At 43.6% G+C, this 21,882-nt stretch overlaps 1 long non-coding RNA gene across 2 annotated transcripts in view; it reads left to right on the forward strand.

Moving 5' to 3' along the window:
- The window catches only part of LOC136794617 (uncharacterized), an 81,006-nt gene extending 60,338 nt beyond the window's left edge, over positions 1 to 20,668 (forward strand). Inside the window, exons 3-4 of one of the 2 annotated variants that reach the window (XR_010841647.1) lie at positions 6,613 to 6,760; positions 19,949 to 20,668. This is a non-coding gene — a long non-coding RNA (uncharacterized lncRNA). The remainder of the gene's footprint in view (positions 1 to 6,612; positions 6,761 to 19,948) is intronic. The other variant, XR_010841648.1, reaches the window with a different exon arrangement.
- The last annotated feature ends 1,214 nt before the right edge of the window (positions 20,669 to 21,882 follow it).

Below are 21,882 nucleotides of genomic sequence, written 5' to 3' on the forward strand. Positions count from 1 at the left end.
CGATTGTGTCCTTTTCAGTATCTCAAAATAAATTTTAGAAAGAACTAGAGAGAGATAACGATCCAATGTCTAAATATTTTGAAGAAGTCCCTCAAAGTTAGAAACCTTTGGTCATTGGTAGGGAATATGGACACATAATGATTTCATAGTAGGAAAGTTTTAGGGTTTATCCACGTCTTTGTATGGGAAAAACAGACTGACAGATTGAGTGGTCTGATTATAGAGTAGTCTCTGCTCCTACAAGCAAGGACGGTTCTCCTGGATTCCTCACAAGCTAGGTGCTCGTACAGCTTTGTCTGGTCAGGTGCTACAGTCCCCTACTGGCCTTGGGCAGGGTCTGTTTCCCAGGCACTTTGATACCAGTGCAGCATTGCCCCAGGGGTTGGGTATAAGGCCTCTATGCCCTGGCAGCACAAAGCCACAGTCCTTCACCCAAAACCCTCGGGGCCAGATATGCTTCAGAACACAGATATTTTAGAAAGGAAACAGTGCACATACTGTATATTCTGTCTGTAAACCCACCTTCTAGCAAAGTCTGGGGCTACACCATGCAACTAAACACACATTCTGCAGTGTAATTCATGAATATTTACATGAAGGACGATCAAAGGAGACTTTAAATAGCCTCACCTCAGTTCATGGAAGTTCTGCTGCCTAATAAGTACAGAAACTGGTTTTGAAAGGGGAGTAGAGGTTGCAGATAAAGTAGTCTGGACCCATATATACTCACCATTTTTAATCAGTAAGTTAATATTCTGGATTTATAAATTTCTTATAGCTGTGATTAGTGTGGATACATTTCTCAGAGTCAGATACTCTTCCACGCACCCCCCAGGTAAATTGATAAAAATACAATAGCTAGAATCAGCAAACCCAAGAAAAATGATGGACAATGTGCCCTCTCCAATGAGTGGCCATCCTGGAAGGAATGGGTGACAATGGCCTGCCAGAACTTTCTCTGCAGCTTACCACAAGGCAACATTCATTTTTGGATAACATGCCCTGATCTAAGACTTTCCCTTTTACCTCTTTCCCAAAAGCCGCCTAAGAGACCTCAATGGTCAAGTAAATATTTGTCTAATGGAAAAGTCATTCAATTCAATAAATTTAACAAGAGTGTATATTAGGACTGTGTTATTTTATTTTATTTTGCAGTACGCGGGCTTCTCACTGTTGTGGCCTCTCCCGCCTAGGAGCACAGGCTCCGGATGTGCAGGCTCAGCGGCCATGGCTCACGGGCCCAGCCGCTCCGCAGCACGTGGGATCCTCCCGGACCGGGGCCCGAACCCGTGTCCCCTGCATCGGCAGGCGGACTCTCAACCACTGCGCCACCAGGGAAGCCCAGGACTGTGTTATTTTAACCTACACAATTTTGATGCTCAAGGTGTGATCAAGTATGCTAAGAAAGAATCAATCTCAAATTTTCTGAAACCTGCAAATCTAAAACTGGGAGAGGGACTTCCCTGGCGGTCCAGTGGTTAAGGCTCTCTCTGTGCTTCCAGTGCAGTGGACATGGGTTCAATCCCTGGCCAGGGAATTAAGATCCCACATGCCACGTGGTCAAAAAAAAGGAAGCTAAATAAATAAATAAAACCGGGAGAAGTTTTCTGCTCTTTTGTTCGAGGAGGATTTGGGAACTCAATTTGGAGGACCTTTTGGTTAAGAAGTAAAGCCCCCCCCCCACAAAAAAAGAAGTAAAGCCCATTGCCTGCTCAGAAATGGAAAGTTTGGGAATAGATGTAGCCCTATTGCTGTGTTTTCATGTGTGCAGAATTGCATTTCTGCAGATTTTTATTAGGCTGGGTGGGAGGAGGCCCTGAAATGGAGAGAAGTTTTTTCCCTCTCTTTAGGCCATAGAGAAAAACAACCCTGATGAGGTGGGCATGGTCAAGGCAACCCCACTGGGGAGGGTGGAGTGGCCACAGTACCTGGTGCCAGGTCAAGGGCTAAGGTTAGAGCTGATCAGGAGAAGCCCCCAAGGAGAGGCATGACCTGAGAACTCTGTCAGCAATGATGTCCATTTAAGGTTGTTCTTTGGGCTTTGTTTTGTTTGGTTTTTTTTAAACATCTTTATTGGAGTATAATTGCTTTACAATGGTGTGTTAGTTTCTGCTGTATAACAAAGTGAATCAGCTATACATATACATACATCCCCATATGTCCTCCCTCTTGCATCTCCCTCCCACCCTCCCTATCCCACCCCTCTAGGTGGTCACAAAGCACTGAGTTGATCTCCTTGTGCTATGCAGCTACTTCCCACTAGCTATCCGTTTTACATTTGGTAGTGTATATATGTCCATGCCACTCTCTCACTTTGTCCCAGCTTACGCTTCCCCCTCCCCGTGTCCTCAAGTCCATTCTCTAGTAGGTCTGTGTCTTTATTCCTATCCTGCCCCTAGGTTCTTCATGACCTTTTTTTTTTTTTTTTAGATTCCATATATATGTGTTAGCATACGATATTTCTTTTTCTCTTTCTGACTTACTTCACTCTGTATGACAGTCTCTAGGTCCATCCACCTCACTACAAATAACTCAATTTTGTTTCTTTTTATGGCTGAGTAATATTCCATTGTATATATGTGCCACATCTTCTTTATCCATTTATCTGTCAATGGACACATAGGTTGCTTCCATGTCCTGGCTATTGTAAATAGAGCTGCAGTGAGCATTGTGGTTCATGATTCTTTTTGGGTTTGGTTTTGTTTTTAATTTGGCTTTGGTCTTTTCAGATTAGTACTTCCCTTTAACTTGTTTTTGTTTGTTTGTTTGTTTTTTATTTTTTTTGCAAAGTTTGGTTAGACATTTTGGAGAACACTGAATCTGCAAAGAGAATAAATACAACCAGAAAAGAAAGTACTAAAAGAATCTAGGGGCTTCCCTGGTGGCGCAGTGGTTGAGAGTCCGCCTGCCGATGCAGAGGATGCGGGTTCGTGCCCCAGTCCGGGAGGATCCCACATGCCGCGGAGCGGCTGGGCCCGTGAGCCATGGCTCTGAGCCTGCGCGTCCGCAGCCTGTGCTCCGCAATGGGAGAGACCACAACAGTGAGAGGCCCACATACTGCAAAAAAAAAAGAATCTAAAAAGAGTGGATATGTGTATATTTATAATTGATTCACTTTGCTGTATTCATGAAACTAACACAACATTTTAAATCAAGTATACTCCAATAAAAATTTTTTTTTAAAAAAAGAAAGTGCTGAGATTGAGGTGAGAGAGGGTCAGATCACTGCAGTACGGCCCATCCTGTTTATTGACTGGAGCAGGCAGCCAACAGTTTGCAGGGATACTAAAGAGAAGGACTGAATCCTATTTTAAAAATAATCGATAGATAATGACTTGGCACTTATAACAATGTAGGTGACAGCACATTAGCTCAGTCGTGAGGACCACAGAACAAGAGGTTTAACTTCTGCCTGGGAGACACAAGACAAGGGCAACGTGACACCCACAGAGAGGATCAGACTGCATGACCCCCAAGACTGATTTCACATCTTGCCTCTACCACCTAGTGGATCTGTAATTTAGGAGAGTCCTTGAAAACTCTCTGAGCCTGTTTCCCCACCTAATATATAAATTTAATTATTCCTGCTTCATGGGGCTCCTAAGTAAGATTGCTTACATAAGGTTTTTATGCAATCCCCAATAAGTTATTATTATTGTTAGTATAGCACAATATTTAATAGTATATGCTAATACAAATGTAATATGATATCAGTTACTTATTAATAAATCATTATTATTATCATTTACAAGTTAATTAAGGCTTATGAACATTTCCTTAGTAAGGGAAGATTTTTTTTTTTTGCTGTACGCGGGCCTCTCACTGTTGTCGCCTCTCCCGTTGCGGGGCACAGGCTCCGGACGCGCAGGCTCAGCGGCCATGGCTCACGGGCCCAGCCGCTCCGCGGCACGTGGGATCTTCCCAGACCAGGGCACGAACCCGTGTCCCCTGCATCCGCAGGCGGACTCTCAACCACTGCGCCACCAGGGAAGCCCAGTAAGGGAAGATTTTGAATTGCTATATCCTTTAGAGTTTATTACATATAAATCTGTTTGTGAATGATATCATTGCATGCAGAGCATGGAGTCAGTATTTTAAAATAATCCTGTGTTGTCCTCATGAAGCCTCAGGAAAAAGAATATTTCAAAAACCCATCAGAGTACCAAAAATGTGCCAATGTTGGTGGCTGTGTACTTGTGCGGAGACTCCCTGACATTGGCTTTGGCAGTGAAACGAGGAACAACCACATAGAGAAGCTATTCAGCAGCATGACCCAGCCTTTCCACCCTGAAATGTATATTTTCTCGAATCACTCATTCAGGCAGCACGGAGACATGTATGAGGATCCTACTGAAGCAGTTTCTACTAGAAAAACAAGAACCCTGAAAATAACCAAATGGAAGAATGAATAAATAAATTGAGCTGTAGATAAACAACAGAATATTATTTAGAAACCAAAATGAATAAGCCACAGGAAAAGCAAGTTTCAGGAGGATATGTACAGTAAAATGCTGTTTATAAAGCATTTATAAACATTCAAGGCAATAATGCATTGTTTAAGGAAAATTAAATATTTTGTTAAAGCATAAAAACATATGTGGTCATTGTAGCTACCCAAGTCAGGATGGTTGTCACTCCTGGGAAGTGGGGAGACTCGGTGGTGAGAGCTACACAGGCAGCTTCAAGTGTATCTGTAATGTTCTCTTCCTGTTAAAAGAAAAACAACCTGAAGCAAATACAGCAAAAAGAAATTAAGATTTGACAAAGCTTTGTATTAGGCATATTGTTCATGATATCATTCTCTCCAGTTTTCTGAATTTTTGAAGTTGCTCACATTTTTTTAAAACAGAAAAAAATCAGGACTTCTAGGGAATTCCCCAGTGGTCTAGTGGTTAGGAATCGGGGCTTTCACTACTGTGGCCCAGGTTCAATCCCTGGTTGGGGAACTGAGATCCCACAAGCCAAAAAAAAGAAAAATCAGGACTTCTAGGTTCCTGTAGGAAAATGGGAGCCAATTGATTCTAAATCTTTTCACACATTCTCTAAAAAAGATGGGAATGCACAGAAAGTGTGATAAAGCCACCCATTATCAATGCCTACAGCAAAACTAAGAGACAAAGAATATTAAAAATCCTCCTGTGGGGAATTAGGTACCCAAAACCAACAGAGACAGCTGCAAAGCCCATATCAAGATAAAATGAAGATCAAGAGTGCGGAAAAAAGGAGAGGATGCAGATAATACGAGGTCCATCTGGGAGAGTCAAGAAAATCAATGACAAGACTCATATAGACAATAAGAGAATTCAGTAAGGTAGTATGATATTAAATAAACTTTAGAAAATCAGTAACTATCATACATACAATATATAACCAATTAGAAGTTGCAATGGAAAAGAAAACATAATTTTTAGTAACAAAATTAAAACTAAATTCTTAGGGGCTTCCCTGGTGGTGCAGTGGTTGAGAGTCCGCCTGCCGATGCAGGGGACGCGGGTTCGTGCCCCGGTCCGGGAGGATCCCACATGCCGCGGAGCCGCTGGGCCCGTGAGCCATGGCCGCTGAGCCTGCGCGTCCGGAGCCTGTGCTCCGCAACGGGAGAAGCCACAGCAGTGAGAGGCCCGCGTACAGAAAAAAAAAAAAAAAAAAAAAAAAAAGATAAAATTGGACCATACTTCATTCATTGAACCAGAATAAACTCTGAATAAGTCAGAGACCTAAATGGCTTTTTTAAAATAAGTACAGGAACTATGATAAATATGGATGAGTGTTTTTATAACCTGGATATAGAGAAAGTCTTTCTATGAATGACTCAAAATCTAGTAGCAATTAGGAAAAGACTGATAAAGTTGACCATATAATACTAAACCCAAGTTTTTTTACATGGGAAAATCCCATAAACAAAGGGAAAAATGAATGACAAGCTGATAAACTTAAGCTTCTTAATATATAAAGACCTCTCAAAAAAAAAAAAAAAAGGAGGGAAAACTGTAGAGAAAGATGCATAAAAGACAAAAACAGACACTTCACAGAAAAAGACAAATGATACTTAAGCATATGAATACAGACTCAACTTCTCTCACACTCAGAGAAACAAAAATTAAAACTACACCAAGCTACAATTTCACCCCCATTAGACTGACAAAATTTCAGAAGCTTGACAACACACTTGGTGAGAATATGGGAAAAGAGACATTCTCATACATTGCTGGTAGGAGTACACAAAGATATGCCCTTGGTATGCACAGTGGTATGGAAGGGAATTAAGAAGATATAATAAAGCTACACATTCACTTATGCTTTGACTCAGCAATCCAATATCCAGCAGTTTACCCTGAAAGTACACGACCACAAATGATAAACAACATTTGTACTAGTTTTTCACTCTGCATTATTTATAATGGCAAAATATTGGAAACCATTCAAATGCCCATCCCGGAGATGAACTGAATAAACCATCATACAATGATATCATCTACAGCCATAAAAAAGGGGGGGGGGAAATCAATGAATCTTTATGAGCTGATAAGAAGTCACTTGAATCAAAATCCCTAAAATGAGAAATTAAGCCCCACCCCCACCCCACCCTGACTTATTTCCTATTATTTCTCTCAGGCTTATTCCTCTGGAGTTGCTGGTTGTAATGCCAAGTCAATGCGGGTGCATTCCTACCTTCAGTCATTTGCATTTGATATCCGATCCCAGAGGTCCACATGGCTTCTCCATTATTTCCTTCAGGACTTACTCAACTGTCATCTTCTCGGTGAGACATTCACTGGTTGTTCTGTCCAAAACTGCAACCTCTCCTGACCCTTCCTTTCTTGCTTACATGCTAGATATTTTCCTCTGGCATTTATCACTAATACACTCTATATTTTATCTATTTATTTAATTTTATTAACTATCTCTCACACTAGAATGTAAATTCCACAAGGGCAGAGATTTTTCATCTATGTTGTTTACACCTGTATCCTCTGTACTTAAGAGAATGTCTGGCGCTCAACAAGTATTCGATGGATAAATTGATGAGTGGATGGGTGGATGCATGGATGGATGGACAGATGAATTCTTCTGTTCTGGTAATTTTGTTGTTGTTGTTGTTGTTGTTTTTTGTTTTGCGGTACGTGGGCCTCTCACTGTTGTGGCCTCTCCCGTTGCGGAGCACGGGCTCCGGACGCGCAGGCGCAGCGGCCATGGCTCACGGGCCCAGCCGCTCCGCGGCACGTGGGATCTTCCCGGACCGGGGCACGAACCCGCGTCCCCCGCATTGGCAGGTGGACTCTCAACCACTGCGCCACCAGGGAAGCCCTGGTAATTTTTTTTGATAATTTCTTCCCCACATATTCTGTTTCTCTTCCTGAAATTCCAATTAGTTGTACATTAGATCTCCTGGATAGATCCTCTAAATCCATGCACAGAGGCAAGAAAATAGAGACCACATGGCGTGCAAGGAGCAGAGAACAAAAAGGGGAGCCGGAGCTTCAAGAGGCCGGGCTGATATTCAGCTGGAAGGATATGCAAATTGCTAAAGCAAGGAAATACTTCCGAACCAGCTGTAAAGGGCCACCAGTGCCGGCCCCCCAGTGTTCACCCTGCCATCCCAGCTGCCCCCTGGGTCCCCTGGACCGCCCACCCCCCCCAGTGACCAGAGTTGCCCCTGACATAGCACGGTTGCTGCATGACCCTGCCTCGCTGCTGTGGTCCCACCGGTTTGGGCTGATTGGCACCCAGACGTTACTGACTGTTACGCAGTTTGAACATCATCTCAGAGCGTAGGATTCTGAGGGTGATTCACAGCAGGATTTGGAAAGGTGGGCTGGAGCCCTTGGACGCCACACCGTGAGGGGTGGATTTTATTCATTAAGAGGGAGGAGGGTGTCTTGAGTAGGCAAGTAATCGTCTTGAGTAGGCAAGTAATATGATCAGAGCTCTGACAGCAGCTAATTTAGGATGATATGAAGGAGAGAAACTAGAAGCGGGGATTAAGTGATCTTTGTAAGGAACGACGCCACTTTATTAAAGCAGCAGGGACATCTCATCTAATTAGTTATTACAGTTATTAAGGTAAGGGAAATATTGCCAACAAACTAGATCCGACCCGACCTCCTTACTTTGTTCTAATTATGAATGTTTATAATTGTATCACGATACTGTTGTATCTGTGTGAGTGGCAATGTGATTCTGACGTGTGTCTGAGGGCTCTAATGCCAGGATTTACAGAGTATCATTTGATAACCGTCTTCCATACTCTGCCTCCATCATCTCTGTGAAGACAGGAACCTGCTCTGTTCTGCCTGTTATTTGAGGGCTGTATCTGTGATTTCCCCATCCCCCATTTCTCCTCACATGCCCACACCCACGCACGTACACACCTAAGCGAGCGTGCACACGTACACATACTCACACAGACGCGCGCGCACACACACACACCAGGACACTGGCATCTAAGAGGGGATCCTATACGTGCTCTCGCATGTTAACTGGTTCCTACTTTGCTCCATCTTTGCCAGCCCCGCATCCCAGAGAGTGGACATGATTTCCACCCTCCTCTTTCTAGTTTTCAGACTGCTTGCCTTTGACTTAAGAATCAGAGCCAGATCATTCTTACTGTGAAACTCTGAGTCCAAGGGCCATGCTGGTCACCCAGACCAGACCCTTCCCCTCCACCCCAGGCTCTGGAAATGAACCCTGGTTTCCATGTCCCTGCCCGGGTTTTATCTCAGAGGGTTGGCCCATCCTGGGGACTCCGTATTTGTCCCAAGTCCCTGCTAACGTTCCCTGCCCAAGATTGGAACTGACCCTTCATTCCCGGCGTGTCTGTGTCACCCACGCCACGTAGTGGGGTTTTGGTTTGTTGTCTCCTTTTCGTCTTCAGTTGACCGAAACCATCTGTGGACAGCATCCTCCAGAATGCCTTGCTCAGTGCTCAGTACCTAGATTCACACTAAAAACGCTATTTGGTTGGAGGGAATGATGCCCGGGAAGAACACTGGACAAAAAAACATAGGCTCCGTGGCCCTGGTCCCACTCTCCCTACTTCACAGCGCTAATTCCTCTGGCTTCAGTTTCCTTTTCTGTCACACCAGTGCTTCCTCAAACTCTAGCTTCTGGAACATGGTTCTGCGGGGAAATAACAGGTTGGGGAAGGGGAGGCAAAGCGTGCTGGGAGCATGGGGGTTAAATATACAGATTGAGGAAACAAGTTAAAAACAGGCTTCTTTCCTGAGGAATTCTCAGAGCCTGTAATATGTGAAGAAGCCTTGTAATCATCTAAAGAAAGATACGATCCATAGTACTAACCCAAATCATTTGACCATGAAGCCCTTTTGTCTTAGAGCATTTTGACACACTAACATTCCAAAGAACCCCAATTTTCCTTAGATTAACCTCGGGTGCCCCTCCATCCTTCAAGGGCCTCCTCAGACGACATGACCTCCAGGAAACCTGATGTGTGTCCTTTCCGACTGAGTATCGTGTTATCTCTAGCGTCTATGGCACTTCCTGGCATCCATCTTGAACTTGTGTTTGCACCTGAATCTTCGGCCCAAGTATAATTCCTTGTAGGCGCGCGCAGGTCTGAAGCATCTGTGCCCCTGCAGCTCTAAACCCACCGCTTTACATAGAGTCAGCAGCAAAGCTCCACTCATCCACCTTAGGCCCCAGCACGTGGCTCTCTGGCCCTTCCATCCTCGCAGCCTGCCAGCTCTCACTACGCCTCACATGTGTCCCTGGCACCGCTCCCACCTCCCTGTATCCTCCACATTACCACAAAGCGATCCTATTAAATACAGTGATTGTCATGACACTTGCCAGCTTCAATCCCTTCTACAACTCCCTGTTATCTACAAGATAAAGTTTGGACCTGTCTGGGGACAGAGACTTCCATTTTCTGGTCCCTACCTACCCCTTTCGCCTCATCCCGCAGCAACACTAAAGTAGATCACGCATACACACACACATGCGCGCGCACACACACACACACACGCGCGCACACACACACTCACTCATAATACTGCTTCTTGCCTGTGAGGATCACTCCTTTGCCTGGAATGTCATCTCTCCTTTTCTCCTGGATGGACCCTCCTATTCATCCTTTAATTCAGGACATGTATTCTTGCTGCTCTTCCAAGAAGTCTCCTCCGTAGCCCTCTTCAACGCAGTGTGGGTTGTTCCGTAGCGCTCCACGCATCATTGTATTACCACTTTAGATTGCAATTGTTTGTTTGCATTTCTATCTTCCTACGTAGACTATAATGAGCTCCTTCGGAGCCTCGACTATGCCTGTATCCAAAGTACTAGCACAGAGACTTCCCTGGTGGTCCAGTGTTTGGGACATTGCCTTCCAGTGCTGGGTTGCAGGTTCAATCCCTGGTTGGGGAGCTAGGATCCCACATGCCTCACGGCCGAAAAACCGTAACATAAAAGAGAAGTGAGACTTCCTTGGTGGCGCAGTGGTTAAGAATCTGCCTGCCAATGCAGGGGACACAGGTTTGATCCCTGGTCCGCAAAGATCTCATATGCTGCAGAGTAACGAAGTCCGTGCGCCACAACTACTGAAGCCCACAGGCCTAGAACCCATGCTCCGCAACAAAGAGAAGCCACCGCAATGAAAAGCCTGTGGACCGCCAGGAAGAGTAGCCCCTGCTGAACGCAGCTAGGGAAAGCCCGAGCACAGCAATGAAGACCCAATGCAGCCAAAAATAAAAATAAATAAATAAATTTATTTTTTTTTAAAAAGGCAGAAGCAATATTGTAATAAATTCAATAAAGACTTCTTAAAAATGGTCCACATCAAAAAATCTTAAAAAAAAAAAAAGTACTAGCACAGTGGCTGGCACATGGGAAAGCTCTTTTTAAAAAGTTTTTTGAATGAACTCATAGATGATGGTTTTAACTCTAATTAAAAGAATCAATGGAGCCTAATGTCTAATTGTTCTCATATCCTATGTAACCCTTGATCTCTTCAATGGTGACTGTTTCTCCAGTCTCATCTGCTACCCCTTGCTCAGCTGCAACCACACTGGCCTCTTGGCTGCTCCTCTAGCACTCTGACCTTGCTTCACCCCAGGACCTTTGCATGTCCTGCCTGGAATGCTCTTCCCCCAGGTCTCTGATCAAAGTCACTGAACTGACATTATAGTATGTACTTATTTGTTTATTGTTATAGATCTGTGATCTGCCTTCCACCCCCACCATTAGAATGTAAACTGTTGGGAGCAGAGATCTGGGTTGATTCACTGTAGTATCCCAGCACCTAGAAAGGTATCTAGCACTTGATAAACGCTTGTTGAATAAAAGGATTTCCTCCTCTATAACATGGTCTGTCCCAGACTGCTCCCTGTGGTCCCATTACCCCTTCCCTTATACTTTTGCTTAGAGAATCCCAGACTTTTAGCCAGATACCTGACTACCGGATTAAAATCCACATAGAGCTTCCCGCGCAGTTGAGTAGGAGCACTTCACTCAATTCTGGCAAACGAGATGTAAGGGGAAATGATGTGCCCAGATTCTAGGATGTGTCTCTAAAGGGAGCTGCTTTAGGTTAAAAAAAAAATTATAGTACTAAAACTGAAAACTAAGTCTGGGACACCTAATTGTAAATACTACAATGTGGGTTGGACATTTTCCTTTGGGGCTCTTCCCTTCCCATATTTACAATAATTACAGTTCCAAACTGTCCCCTTGAGTTGAGCCTTGAGGGGTGTGATGACTCCATTGGCCAGAGATTCCCTCTCCTTTATTGTTTGTAAATGTGTACTGAAGTCAGAACTGTGCTAATTTTAAGAAAACCTATGCTTGGATATAATAATACAATATTAGTGAGAGTCCAATCAGAAAATCAGAAACCATACTAGGCTTTTCAAATAGAGGGAACTTAATACAAGGAAGTGGGTACCCAGGTGCTGAAAGATTGAGGCAACTCAGATATTAATAATTGCAGGAAGCAGCTATGACTCCTAGAGTTGAGGGGACAAAAGTGAAGAGGGGTGATACCAAAATGTTGCTAAGATTTCTGGTTAGATTGGCTGTTGCTTAGATTTCTAAGGGGGGTGGGCACTGCACCACTGCTACAAAGACCTCAGAAGGCTGGGCACGACACAGCAGGTTCTGGAAGTACTGAAAGGAGCAGGGGGGCTAGCTTGTGATGCTGGAGGGATGCTAACAGGAGCTAGAAACAGGAAGGAAATCTCCCCTCCTCCCACTTGCCCACCTTCCCCTCGAGCTCCACATGGCGACATGTCTTCAGGCAACAGGATGACAGAACATAAAGGAGTCTAAGGCTTCTAGATTGCTCAGTCCCAGTCCTGCCATCAAAGAGTGGAGCATCACAGGGCGGGCTTGGGGCCAAGAAACCATAAGTGAAGAACCAACAGAAACACCTCCTGCCTCATGATTGCCCAATGGAGTATCACATCCCTCAAGGTTCAACTCACAGTGACAGTTTGGAATTGTAATTATTGTAAATATGGGAAGGAAAGAGCTCCAAAGGAAAATGTCCAACCCACATTGTAATATTTAGAATTAGGTCTTCCAGCCATAGTTTTCAGTTTTAGTATTATAATTTTTTTTTAACCTAAAGTCAAAGCCAATTTATATATAAATCTTTGTTTGGACTCACATTTTCTTATGTACCTATTAGCGATGATAAAGTAAAATTATTTCAGGCTATGAAATCAAATATGCCATTTTTGTAACACCGAATATATGCAGGGAAAATATGTCATTTCTGTTACTATATTAGAATATCAGACATAATGCTATTTCGGGTCCTACCATTTGTTTTACAAATGTGCAAACCTTTCTATAACAATCCTTTGTTTCAAAGATCATTCTGATGCAAAGGTCTCGAGCACGTAAAAACCCATAATAAATCCACATTGATTCTTTCAAAAGAACTCATTTCTGTGACTAAAAAATGAAAAACAGACCGTAAATATTTGCCCAAATTGGAAAAAAAAAAAAAAAAGCTTGAGTGCAAGAGCTCTAAATCCAGTTCCTTTTGCATTGATTCACCAAATGGTGCCTCTCAAAACTGTTCTTATTTTAATGCCTCAATTCCATGGAAAGAAAGTGACTTCACTCTTTAAATTTCAGCTCTTATGGCTCCAGGATTCTTTGGATTTGATGAGAAATGAGATGTCTCTGGGCTTGGATCCACCCAGCTGCTCTTTGTACTTCACTTCTACAGCAGTGTAATGCGTCTAAATACGTTAGTTCAAGGATTTACAGTTAGTTCCTAGACACTGAGAAGTCAGGGTAGAGAGAAAAGTTCATAAATTTTGCTCAGCATAAAAGCCTTATATAAATCATGGCATCTTTTTTTGGAAACCAGTATTAACAGCCATCCTGACAGGTATATATTTTAAAAGCCTTTTTGTCTGCTGTTACTAACTCAGGGAAATATGTATATTTCCAAATGGTTGGGAGACAGATCAGAAGGAGTGACAGTAAAATGACAATGCAGATGCATGTTGTCCTTCAAAATAGTCACCATGGAGGAGAATACACATATTCCAGTGACGCCGCCATTTGCAAGGGTTTAGGGGACCGGTCTGAATCTTTTCGGAGCCACTTTAAGAGACTCATAAGAAGATCAGTTTAGGGCTTCCCTGGTGGCGCAGTGGTTGAGAGTCCGCCTGCCGATGCAGGAGACGCGGGTTCGTGCCCTGGTCCGGGAGGATCCCACGTGCCGCGGAGCGACTCAGCCCGTGAGCCGTGGCCGCTGGGCCTGCGTGTCCGGAGCCTGTGCTCCGCAACGGGAGAGGCCACAACAGTGAGAGGCCCGCATACCGCAAAAAAAAAAAAAAAAAAAAAAGAAGATCAGTTTAATAGGCACTTTGACATCGGTCTTAGCAATATCTTATGAGATATATGTCTTCTCAGGCAAAAGAAACAAAAGCAAAAATAAACAAGTGGGACTGTATCAAACTAAGAAGCTTCTGCCCAGCAAAGGAAACTATCGACAAAAAGAAAGGACACCCTACTGAATGGGAGAAGATATTTGCAAATCACATATCCAATAAAGGGTTGATATACAAAAATATGTGAAGAATTCATACAACTCAACAACAGCAAACCGATTAAAAAATGGGCAGAGGATCTGAACAGACATTTTTCCGAAGAAGACATGCAGATGGCCAGCAGACACGTGAAAAGATGTTCAACATCACTAATTATTAGAGAAATGCAAATAAAAACCACAATGAGATATCACCTCACATCTGTTAGAACGGTTATCAAAAAGGCAAGAAATAACAAGTGCTGGAGGGGATGTGGAAAAAAGGGAACCTTCATACACTGTTGGAGGGAAGGTAAACTGGTGCAGCCACTATGGAAAACAGCATGGAGATTCCTGACAAATTTAAGAACAGAACAAGCATATGATCCAGCTGCTCCACTTCTGAGTATTTACCTGAAGAAAACTAAAACAGTAATTTGAAAAGATATAGGTACCCCTCTGTTCATCAGAGCATTATTTGCAATAGCCAAGATATGGAAATGACCTAAGTGCCCACTGATGGCTGCTGAACAGATAAAGAAAATGTGATGTCGATTTTTTTTATTACTCAGCCATAAAAAGGAATCAAATCGTGCCATTTGCAACAACATGGATGGATCTTGACCGTATCATGCTAAGTGAAATAAATCAGATGGAGAAAGATAAATACCATATGATTTCATTCATATGAGGAATATAAAAAATAAACAAACAACAGAGTAGTGGTAATGAGGGAAAGGGGGCAGGAGGAGGGTGAGATGGTTAAAGGGGGTCACTTGTATGATGACAGATGAAAAGTAGACTTTTTTTTTTTTTTTTTTTTTTTTGCGGTATGCGGGCCTCTCACTGCTGTGGCCTCTCCCGTTGCGGAGCACAGGCTCCGGACGCACAGGCTCAGCGGCCATGGCTCACGGGCCCAGCCGCTCCGCGGCACGTGGGATCTTCCCGGACCAGGGCACGAACCCGCGTCCCCTGCATCAGCAGGCGGACTCTCAACCACTGCGCCACCAGGGAAGCCCGAAAAGTAGACTTTTGATGGTGTATACAAAAGCCAAAAGATAATGTGGTACACATGAAACTTACATAATGTTATAAACCAATGTTACGTCAATTTCAAAAATCAGTTTAGTCACTTTCTTCTCAATGCTTGTTTTTTGTGACCAAAGGGTATTTACATAGCTCAGTGTGTTACCAGATTTGATTCCAAGTGAGTTTTGGATGCGTCCCATTTTTAACAGCTATCTTAAAAGTCAAACATTATGTATCTATTGAGAATGCTCCTAAAAATGGGTTTCTTTATTAAATATTTCCAAAATAGAAGTTCCAAGGTATTTTTCGTATTGGGTATAATTCAAGTGTTGGCTCCCAATGTTCCTACCCTGAAAGAAAAAGTCAATGTTCAGAAAAGTGAAGGTTTAGATTCTGATATTTTATTAAAAATTGGTCACAGCATTTTATAGACCACATACTTTAGCTGTGCCTTTAAGGGTGGAAAAAACTTCAACAATCTTCCCCAGTATTTTGCTCTCCTTAGTTAATTACAATCTTCATTTAAATGAGATGCTTTTCCAGGATGAGTTTCCCAATGATAGTGTCACATTCAGTTACACTCCAGAAGATTCATGATGAATAAAGGCTCACAAACTCAGAAAGACTTTTGTTATTACATGGACACTAGGATGTAATGAAAGATAGCAGGAGAAAAATGTCTCAACAAATCAAGTAACCAAAATGAAACCAACAGCCCAGCAGAGGGAAAATGCTTCCTGAAAGTAAGTATTTGTTGGTGATGGCATATGTTCTATCCCTTTGTATTAGTCTGTTCAGGCTATCGTAACAAAGTACAATTGACCATGTGCCTTAAACAACAGAAATTCATTTCCTCACAGTTCTGGAGGCTGGAAAGCCCAAGATCAAGGTTTCTGGTGAGAACTCTCTTCCTGGCTTGCAGAGGGCCACTTTGTCTTCACATGGCCGTTCCTCTAAGTGAAGGTGGAGAGAGTGGACCCTTGTGTCTCCTTCTCTTCTTATAAGGGCACCAGCCCTATCAGTTTAGGGCCCCACCCCATTATCTCATTTGACCTTTATCACATCCTCATAGGCCCTCTCTCCAAATATAGTCATGTGGCAGGTTAGGTTTTCAACATATGAATCTGGGATGGGGGTGGGGAGGACACAGATAATTAGTCTGTAACACCCTTCCTTCTGCACACTGAAGTCATTTCCACGGGGTTCAAGACAGAGATTAAAATAAAGAATAGTGAGGCCAAACTGTCAAGCAAAGGGATCTACTAAAAGTGATGTACAAGTTAGTGGATGAAGATCAGAACAAAACTCAGAATCTGAGAAAGGATCAGAAGACACACACAGGTGTTGAGCAGGAAAAATGATGAGCAACTAACTTTAAGCTCATTACTTGGAAAAAAGATAAAGAGAAAAAAATCTATCAGGAGTGAGAGGAGTGAGGTTTAAATATCCACCAGTGTCCTTTGTGTGAGCACTGATACTCTGTCAGTGAATTCCATTTCTGTTTAGACTAACCAGAGGTGATCTCTTCTTGCAACTAGGAAGCCTGACTAGCACACCCCCTCTGGTCCCAATAGATGGAATGGAAGTGGAATTCTAACCCAGAAGAATTATTGAAAATTGAGCATAACAGCATCAGGTACATAAACTGGACATGAACTTGATGTGGAACCAATTAAAATAGAAAAGCAAAAACTCCCCAAGCAGTTTTTTTTTTCTTTTGTCCCTGAGGCTTTGTGAAGGTCATGCAGACTTTTCAGCAGTTTTTTGACAGCAGACTTAAAACACTCCCTGAATCTGAATCTCCTTGGTTAAGAAAGGCATACTTTTTTTATTTGCTTGGCTAGTTCTCAAAGCCAATTCTCTGCAGTGTCTCATAAAGGCCAAGCAACTTTAAAACGATTACAGATTGCTTCTAGAGTACAAACCTTAGCCAAGCTTTGAGAAGTAATTTATTCACAACCTGATGTATTCCATCAAGTAGAAGCCCAGGGGTCTCTTTCATATCTCGTGTGTCAGGAACAAATGGGTTTCAGTGAATTCCAGAAAACAAAGACATTTTGGGAACAGTTTTCAGGGAACATTCAGAACTTTCTAACACCACAGGGCCTAATTTGCTAGTATATCGAATTTCAGCGATCTTAATTTTAGAGTTTTACAACACCTGCTGGTAAAGCCACCCAAGTTTCTCTTACTGAACTGATGAAGTAAGTAAGAGATAATTTTTTATTGAGAGTTGGGTAATCAGGAAACGGAGAAAAAAAAATAGATATTGCTCTCTCTCTCAGAGGTGAGTCCACACACCACAGCATGAAAAAGCCTACATTTTCATACAAACTAATTAAAACTACTTGAGCCTTACCTCATTAGACTGATTTCATCTAAGCTAAACATAGGCAGAGTCTCCTATGTCAACAGATTAAAATCATACAGGATATGAGACTTGTGGAGTTGCCAGCTTAGTAGATGGGCCTCTCCTTATCCAGCAAAGATGTGTGTTTCCTGCCCAAATTGACCACTGATTAGATTCAGGGCTTAGAGGCAAAGGTAAATATAAAAAGAATTGCATTGCAGGCAGTGGGTGGATCCCAGTGGGTAACCTGAGGATGATCACCTTGATAATAAACATAAATAACTACGGCAGCGTTCTGTTTCCACTTCCCTTTAGTCATGATTTTCCTTTCCATTTATTTTGTATAATAACAATTAAAAATTAGCAAGTACCTCACAAGGATTTCTGGATGCCAGTAATAGATTGGGTATTTGATGTTGGCGCTTGACATTTAGCATCATATATATGAGATTTTGATTTGAGATTTCTTCTCTCTCTCTCTCTGCCTTTGTCTCCACTTTCTTCATCCCTTTTTTCTAACGCCTGAAACAAAATTTGTCACGCGCGCTCATTCTCGGTAATCTGAGGACAATCACGGTTGTCAGTCTCTGCTCTTGGTTTTGACTTTGTTCTGTGTTCTGTTCCCAGGGTAGGCGTTTGCTCCGACCTTTCCTGTCAGAAAGCCCAACAGTGGGGTAGGGGGTGCACGACTGGGTAGCAGCATGGCTGGGAACATCCGGGAGGAGAACGGTCATGGGACATGAATGAGGGGAGAGGAACAGGATCAGAAGTAGGAGTGCCTTGAGGAGGGACTGAGAGCCCGAGGCAGCACCAAGGGGACAGCTGACCAGCCAGGGGCCTGGAGAGGTGGGGAGAGGGTCAGGAAGCAGAAATTATGAGAAGCCCAGGCAGGGTCCAGGTCGTTGCAAGAATTCTTGTAAGTCTAGGGAGAAAAGAAGCAACGCTAAGCCCTGGCAGGGACCCTAGAAGAGACTGAGAGGATCGCCACCCCCGTTCTTGGGTACAGGGCAGGGCACGACCCTTCTCTCAAGCCAGTGCAGCCCAGGGCCTTGGAGAAGACCCACCAACTCTGGACATCCAGCCCTATGGGGCTTAATGGTGGTTTGCCCTCAACTGAGTTTACACTGGGAGGGAAAGGAGGGTCTGAAACATGACAGTGTTGTAGAGACTGTTGCCTTATAGCTTAAAGAAGCAGGAAAAAAATATATTTTCAACAGGCAAGAGCTATTGTTATATACTGACACTCCTGGTACTGGGTTTTCGGATTTCTTTGTTTGCTTTTTGTCTGTTTGCTCTCTAGAACATAACTATGCCTTAAGTAGGATTATTGGTGGTAAGCAAAAGAAATCACCCCTGGCTGAGTTAGGCAGAAAGAGTAATTTATGAAAAGGATATTACGAAGATCATGGGATCACTAAGAGATCTGGAGGGCCAGGCCAGGAATCCCAAAATCCCACAGCAGGATTCTTTCCCAGCTCCAAGTTAGCAGCTCCCCCAAGCTGTGGATACTGCAGATTGCGCTGCCACCACCGCTGCCGTGGAATCTTACTCTTGCTGCATTCAGCAGTGCCTCCAGACACCCCTGTGCTGGGGACACGATTGTGCTGCAGCTGCCCTCACCACCAACTCTCTGCAGTCCCTGCTTCTGGGTGTCCACAGCTTCTGGTTCAAACCCAAGGGCAGCGTGTGAGGTTGGCAGAGCCTACATCATGTGCTCATGGCCTCACAGCAAGGGAGACTGGGAACACAAGTACCTGGCAATTTTAGTTCCCATAATTGTAAGTGGGCTCTAACTTCCACAGAGACTCATACAGCAGAGAACTCATCGCACTGGAGACATGGGCATGGGACTCAAGTGATGAGCAACGAAAAAGAATGCCCAGGGGAAGGGGGAGGCATAAATAGGAAGATTGGGATTGACACATACACACTACTAGATATAAAATAGATAACTAATAAGGACCTACTGTAGAGCACAGGGAACTCTACTCAATACTCTGTCATGGCCTATATAAGAAAATAATCTAAAAAAGAGTGGATGTATGTATTTGTATAACAGATTCACTTTGCTGTACCCCTGAAACGAGCACAACATTGTAAATGAGTTATACCCCAATAAAAATTGTTTAAAAAAGAATGGCAGGGCTTCCCTGGTGGCGCAGTGGTTGGGAGTCCGCCTGCCGATGCAGGGGACACGGTTCGTGCCCCGGTCCGGGAAGATCTCACATGCTGCGGAGCGGCTAGGCCCGTGAGCCATGGCCGCTGGGCCTGCGCGTCCGGAGCCTGTGCTCCGCAACGGGAGAGGCCACAACAGGGAGAGGCCCGCGTACCGCAAAAAAAAAAAAAAAAAGAATGGCAGACATTGATTATAGGCATCTAATACAGCTATAATAGAGTGTTATGGACTGAATGTTTGTGTGCCCCCCCAAATTCATCTGTTGAAGCCCCAACTCCAATGTGATGGTATTTGGAGGTGGGACCTTTAAGAGGTGATGAGGTCATGAGGGTGGAGCCATCCTGATGGGATTAGTGTCCTGGTAAGTGGATCTTTCTTTCTCTTTGTGCCATTTGAGGACACAGCAAGAAGGCGGCTGTTTATAAGCCAGGAAGAGAGTCCTCAACAGACACCAAATCTGCTGGCACCTTGATCTTGGACTTCTCAGCCTCCAGAATGGTGAGAACTAAATGTCTGTCATTTAAACCACCTGATCTATGGTGTTTCGTTACGGAAACCAAAGCAGACTAAAACAAGTTGGAATGGAACTAGACCCTATTAAGTGATGACAATGCTGGACCTTTCCTCTCTGACTCGCTTTGCCTCACTAGCCTGGTTTCGTGGTTATCCCCCTGCCCGACTGCCTACTGGGGCTTCTCACAGTTCATGTCCTCTGTTCTCATCTGCCAACTCCCTAGTTCCTGACCTATTGCTCCCCTCTAACCTCTGGAATCTGGCTTTGACTTGCTTTCCTGTTTGCTCAGGGCATTTCTCATTCTCACATTCTGGCCTCTCCTGCTGTCTGTTGGTCCTGCCGCTGCAAATGATTCTGACACCACTTCTGAATGATGACTGTGCGGTCCTTTGTGATAAAGTATTCTACTATATCTTAAGATAGTAGCTCTGTAAAGTCATATTATAATAAGGCCCTACAGGTAATTGAATCCCCGTGGAGGAGGCTGGAGTGTATGTGATTCACGCCAAAGCCTGTGTCTCCATGGACCGCGTTAAGCTAGCTGTACTGTATCATTTACGAGATATTTTTGCTGACTTGTTATAATAGGCTCCCCAAGCAATCATCCCCCAGAGCATATCTGAATTTTCAATAACTGAGTTAAAATATTACTTTAAAAATACTTGTCTCTTGAGTGCTCTTTTACAATAATTGCCATAAATCTGACAAGAAGTTTAGGAGAAGAGAAAGTGGCCACATCAGCAGCTCTGCACTAAAGCCCTCGTCTCCCTCCTATGGCTCCTTACTGCCAGGTCTGTAGACATAGCCTTAGCTGCCCTGTGGCTAAGTTCTTCAGCTGTGAGGTCCTCTAAAAATGCCAGTGACACACCTTATAATGCTGTTGAAAGAAATCACTCAAGAATGTTTAAAAAGCATTTTTGCAAAATAAAATGCCGAGCAGTGACCTGGAAAGCATGATACCATTCAGAAGAAAAAGAGATGAAGGAGCAATAATTATGTTAGGACAAATCGTGTTCTTCTTTCCACTAAGGATCAAATATGATATCTGATATACAATGCAGTAGCGTTCCATTCCCAGAGTTGAGCAAGGAGTAAGATTCCTGGGAAGCAAAAACATGGAATGAACCCAACACTGGGGAGGTATTCGGCCTCAGGTTCAAACTAGTTGATAAACCATCTCTAGGGGAATTTTTTGTGGCCTGCTTCACCCTCCTGCCACAAAAACTGTTCACTGTGAACTTGGACTTCTGAGCCCCCTCATGTGTCAAGCTTTGTATGTTGCTGTCCAATGCTCTTGGTGTGGTTCTCTACTTTCACAAGTGCTTTGCAGTCTGCAAAACACTCTCACATCCATTTATTACCTCTGAATCTCAGGCAGCTCAGCAGGTAAACAGAAGAGATAAAGTCACAGGACCTCAAGGCACAAGCACAGGGTCCCCCACTTTCATGGGAGGTCACGGGGAGTCAGCAATGGTGGATCTGGGTCCCCTCATTCCTACTCCACTACTGTTTCTCCCATGCCTCTCTCATGTCACATTAAGCATGTTCTCTCTTCCAAGAGGTCCAGAAAAGAAACTTTCTTCCCTTGGTTTTCAAGGAGACATGGGCTATTTTTACTCACTCAGCATCCCTTCTTTTCTTTGGGGAGCTATCCCTTCTCAATTTTTTGCTAGTCCCGATGTCATCAAGAGATGGGCTCAGAGCCTCCACAGCTGGACCAGAGCCTCTCTTGCCACACGGCGTATCTTGAATTGGTAACGTATATATGAAAACTAAGAGATTACAGGTTTTCCACTATTCACACAAAAGGGAGAGTT

This window comes from Kogia breviceps, chromosome 8 (genome assembly GCF_026419965.1).
Source record: "Kogia breviceps isolate mKogBre1 chromosome 8, mKogBre1 haplotype 1, whole genome shotgun sequence".
In the NCBI taxonomy this organism is placed as follows: Eukaryota; Metazoa; Chordata; class Mammalia; order Artiodactyla; family Physeteridae; genus Kogia; species Kogia breviceps.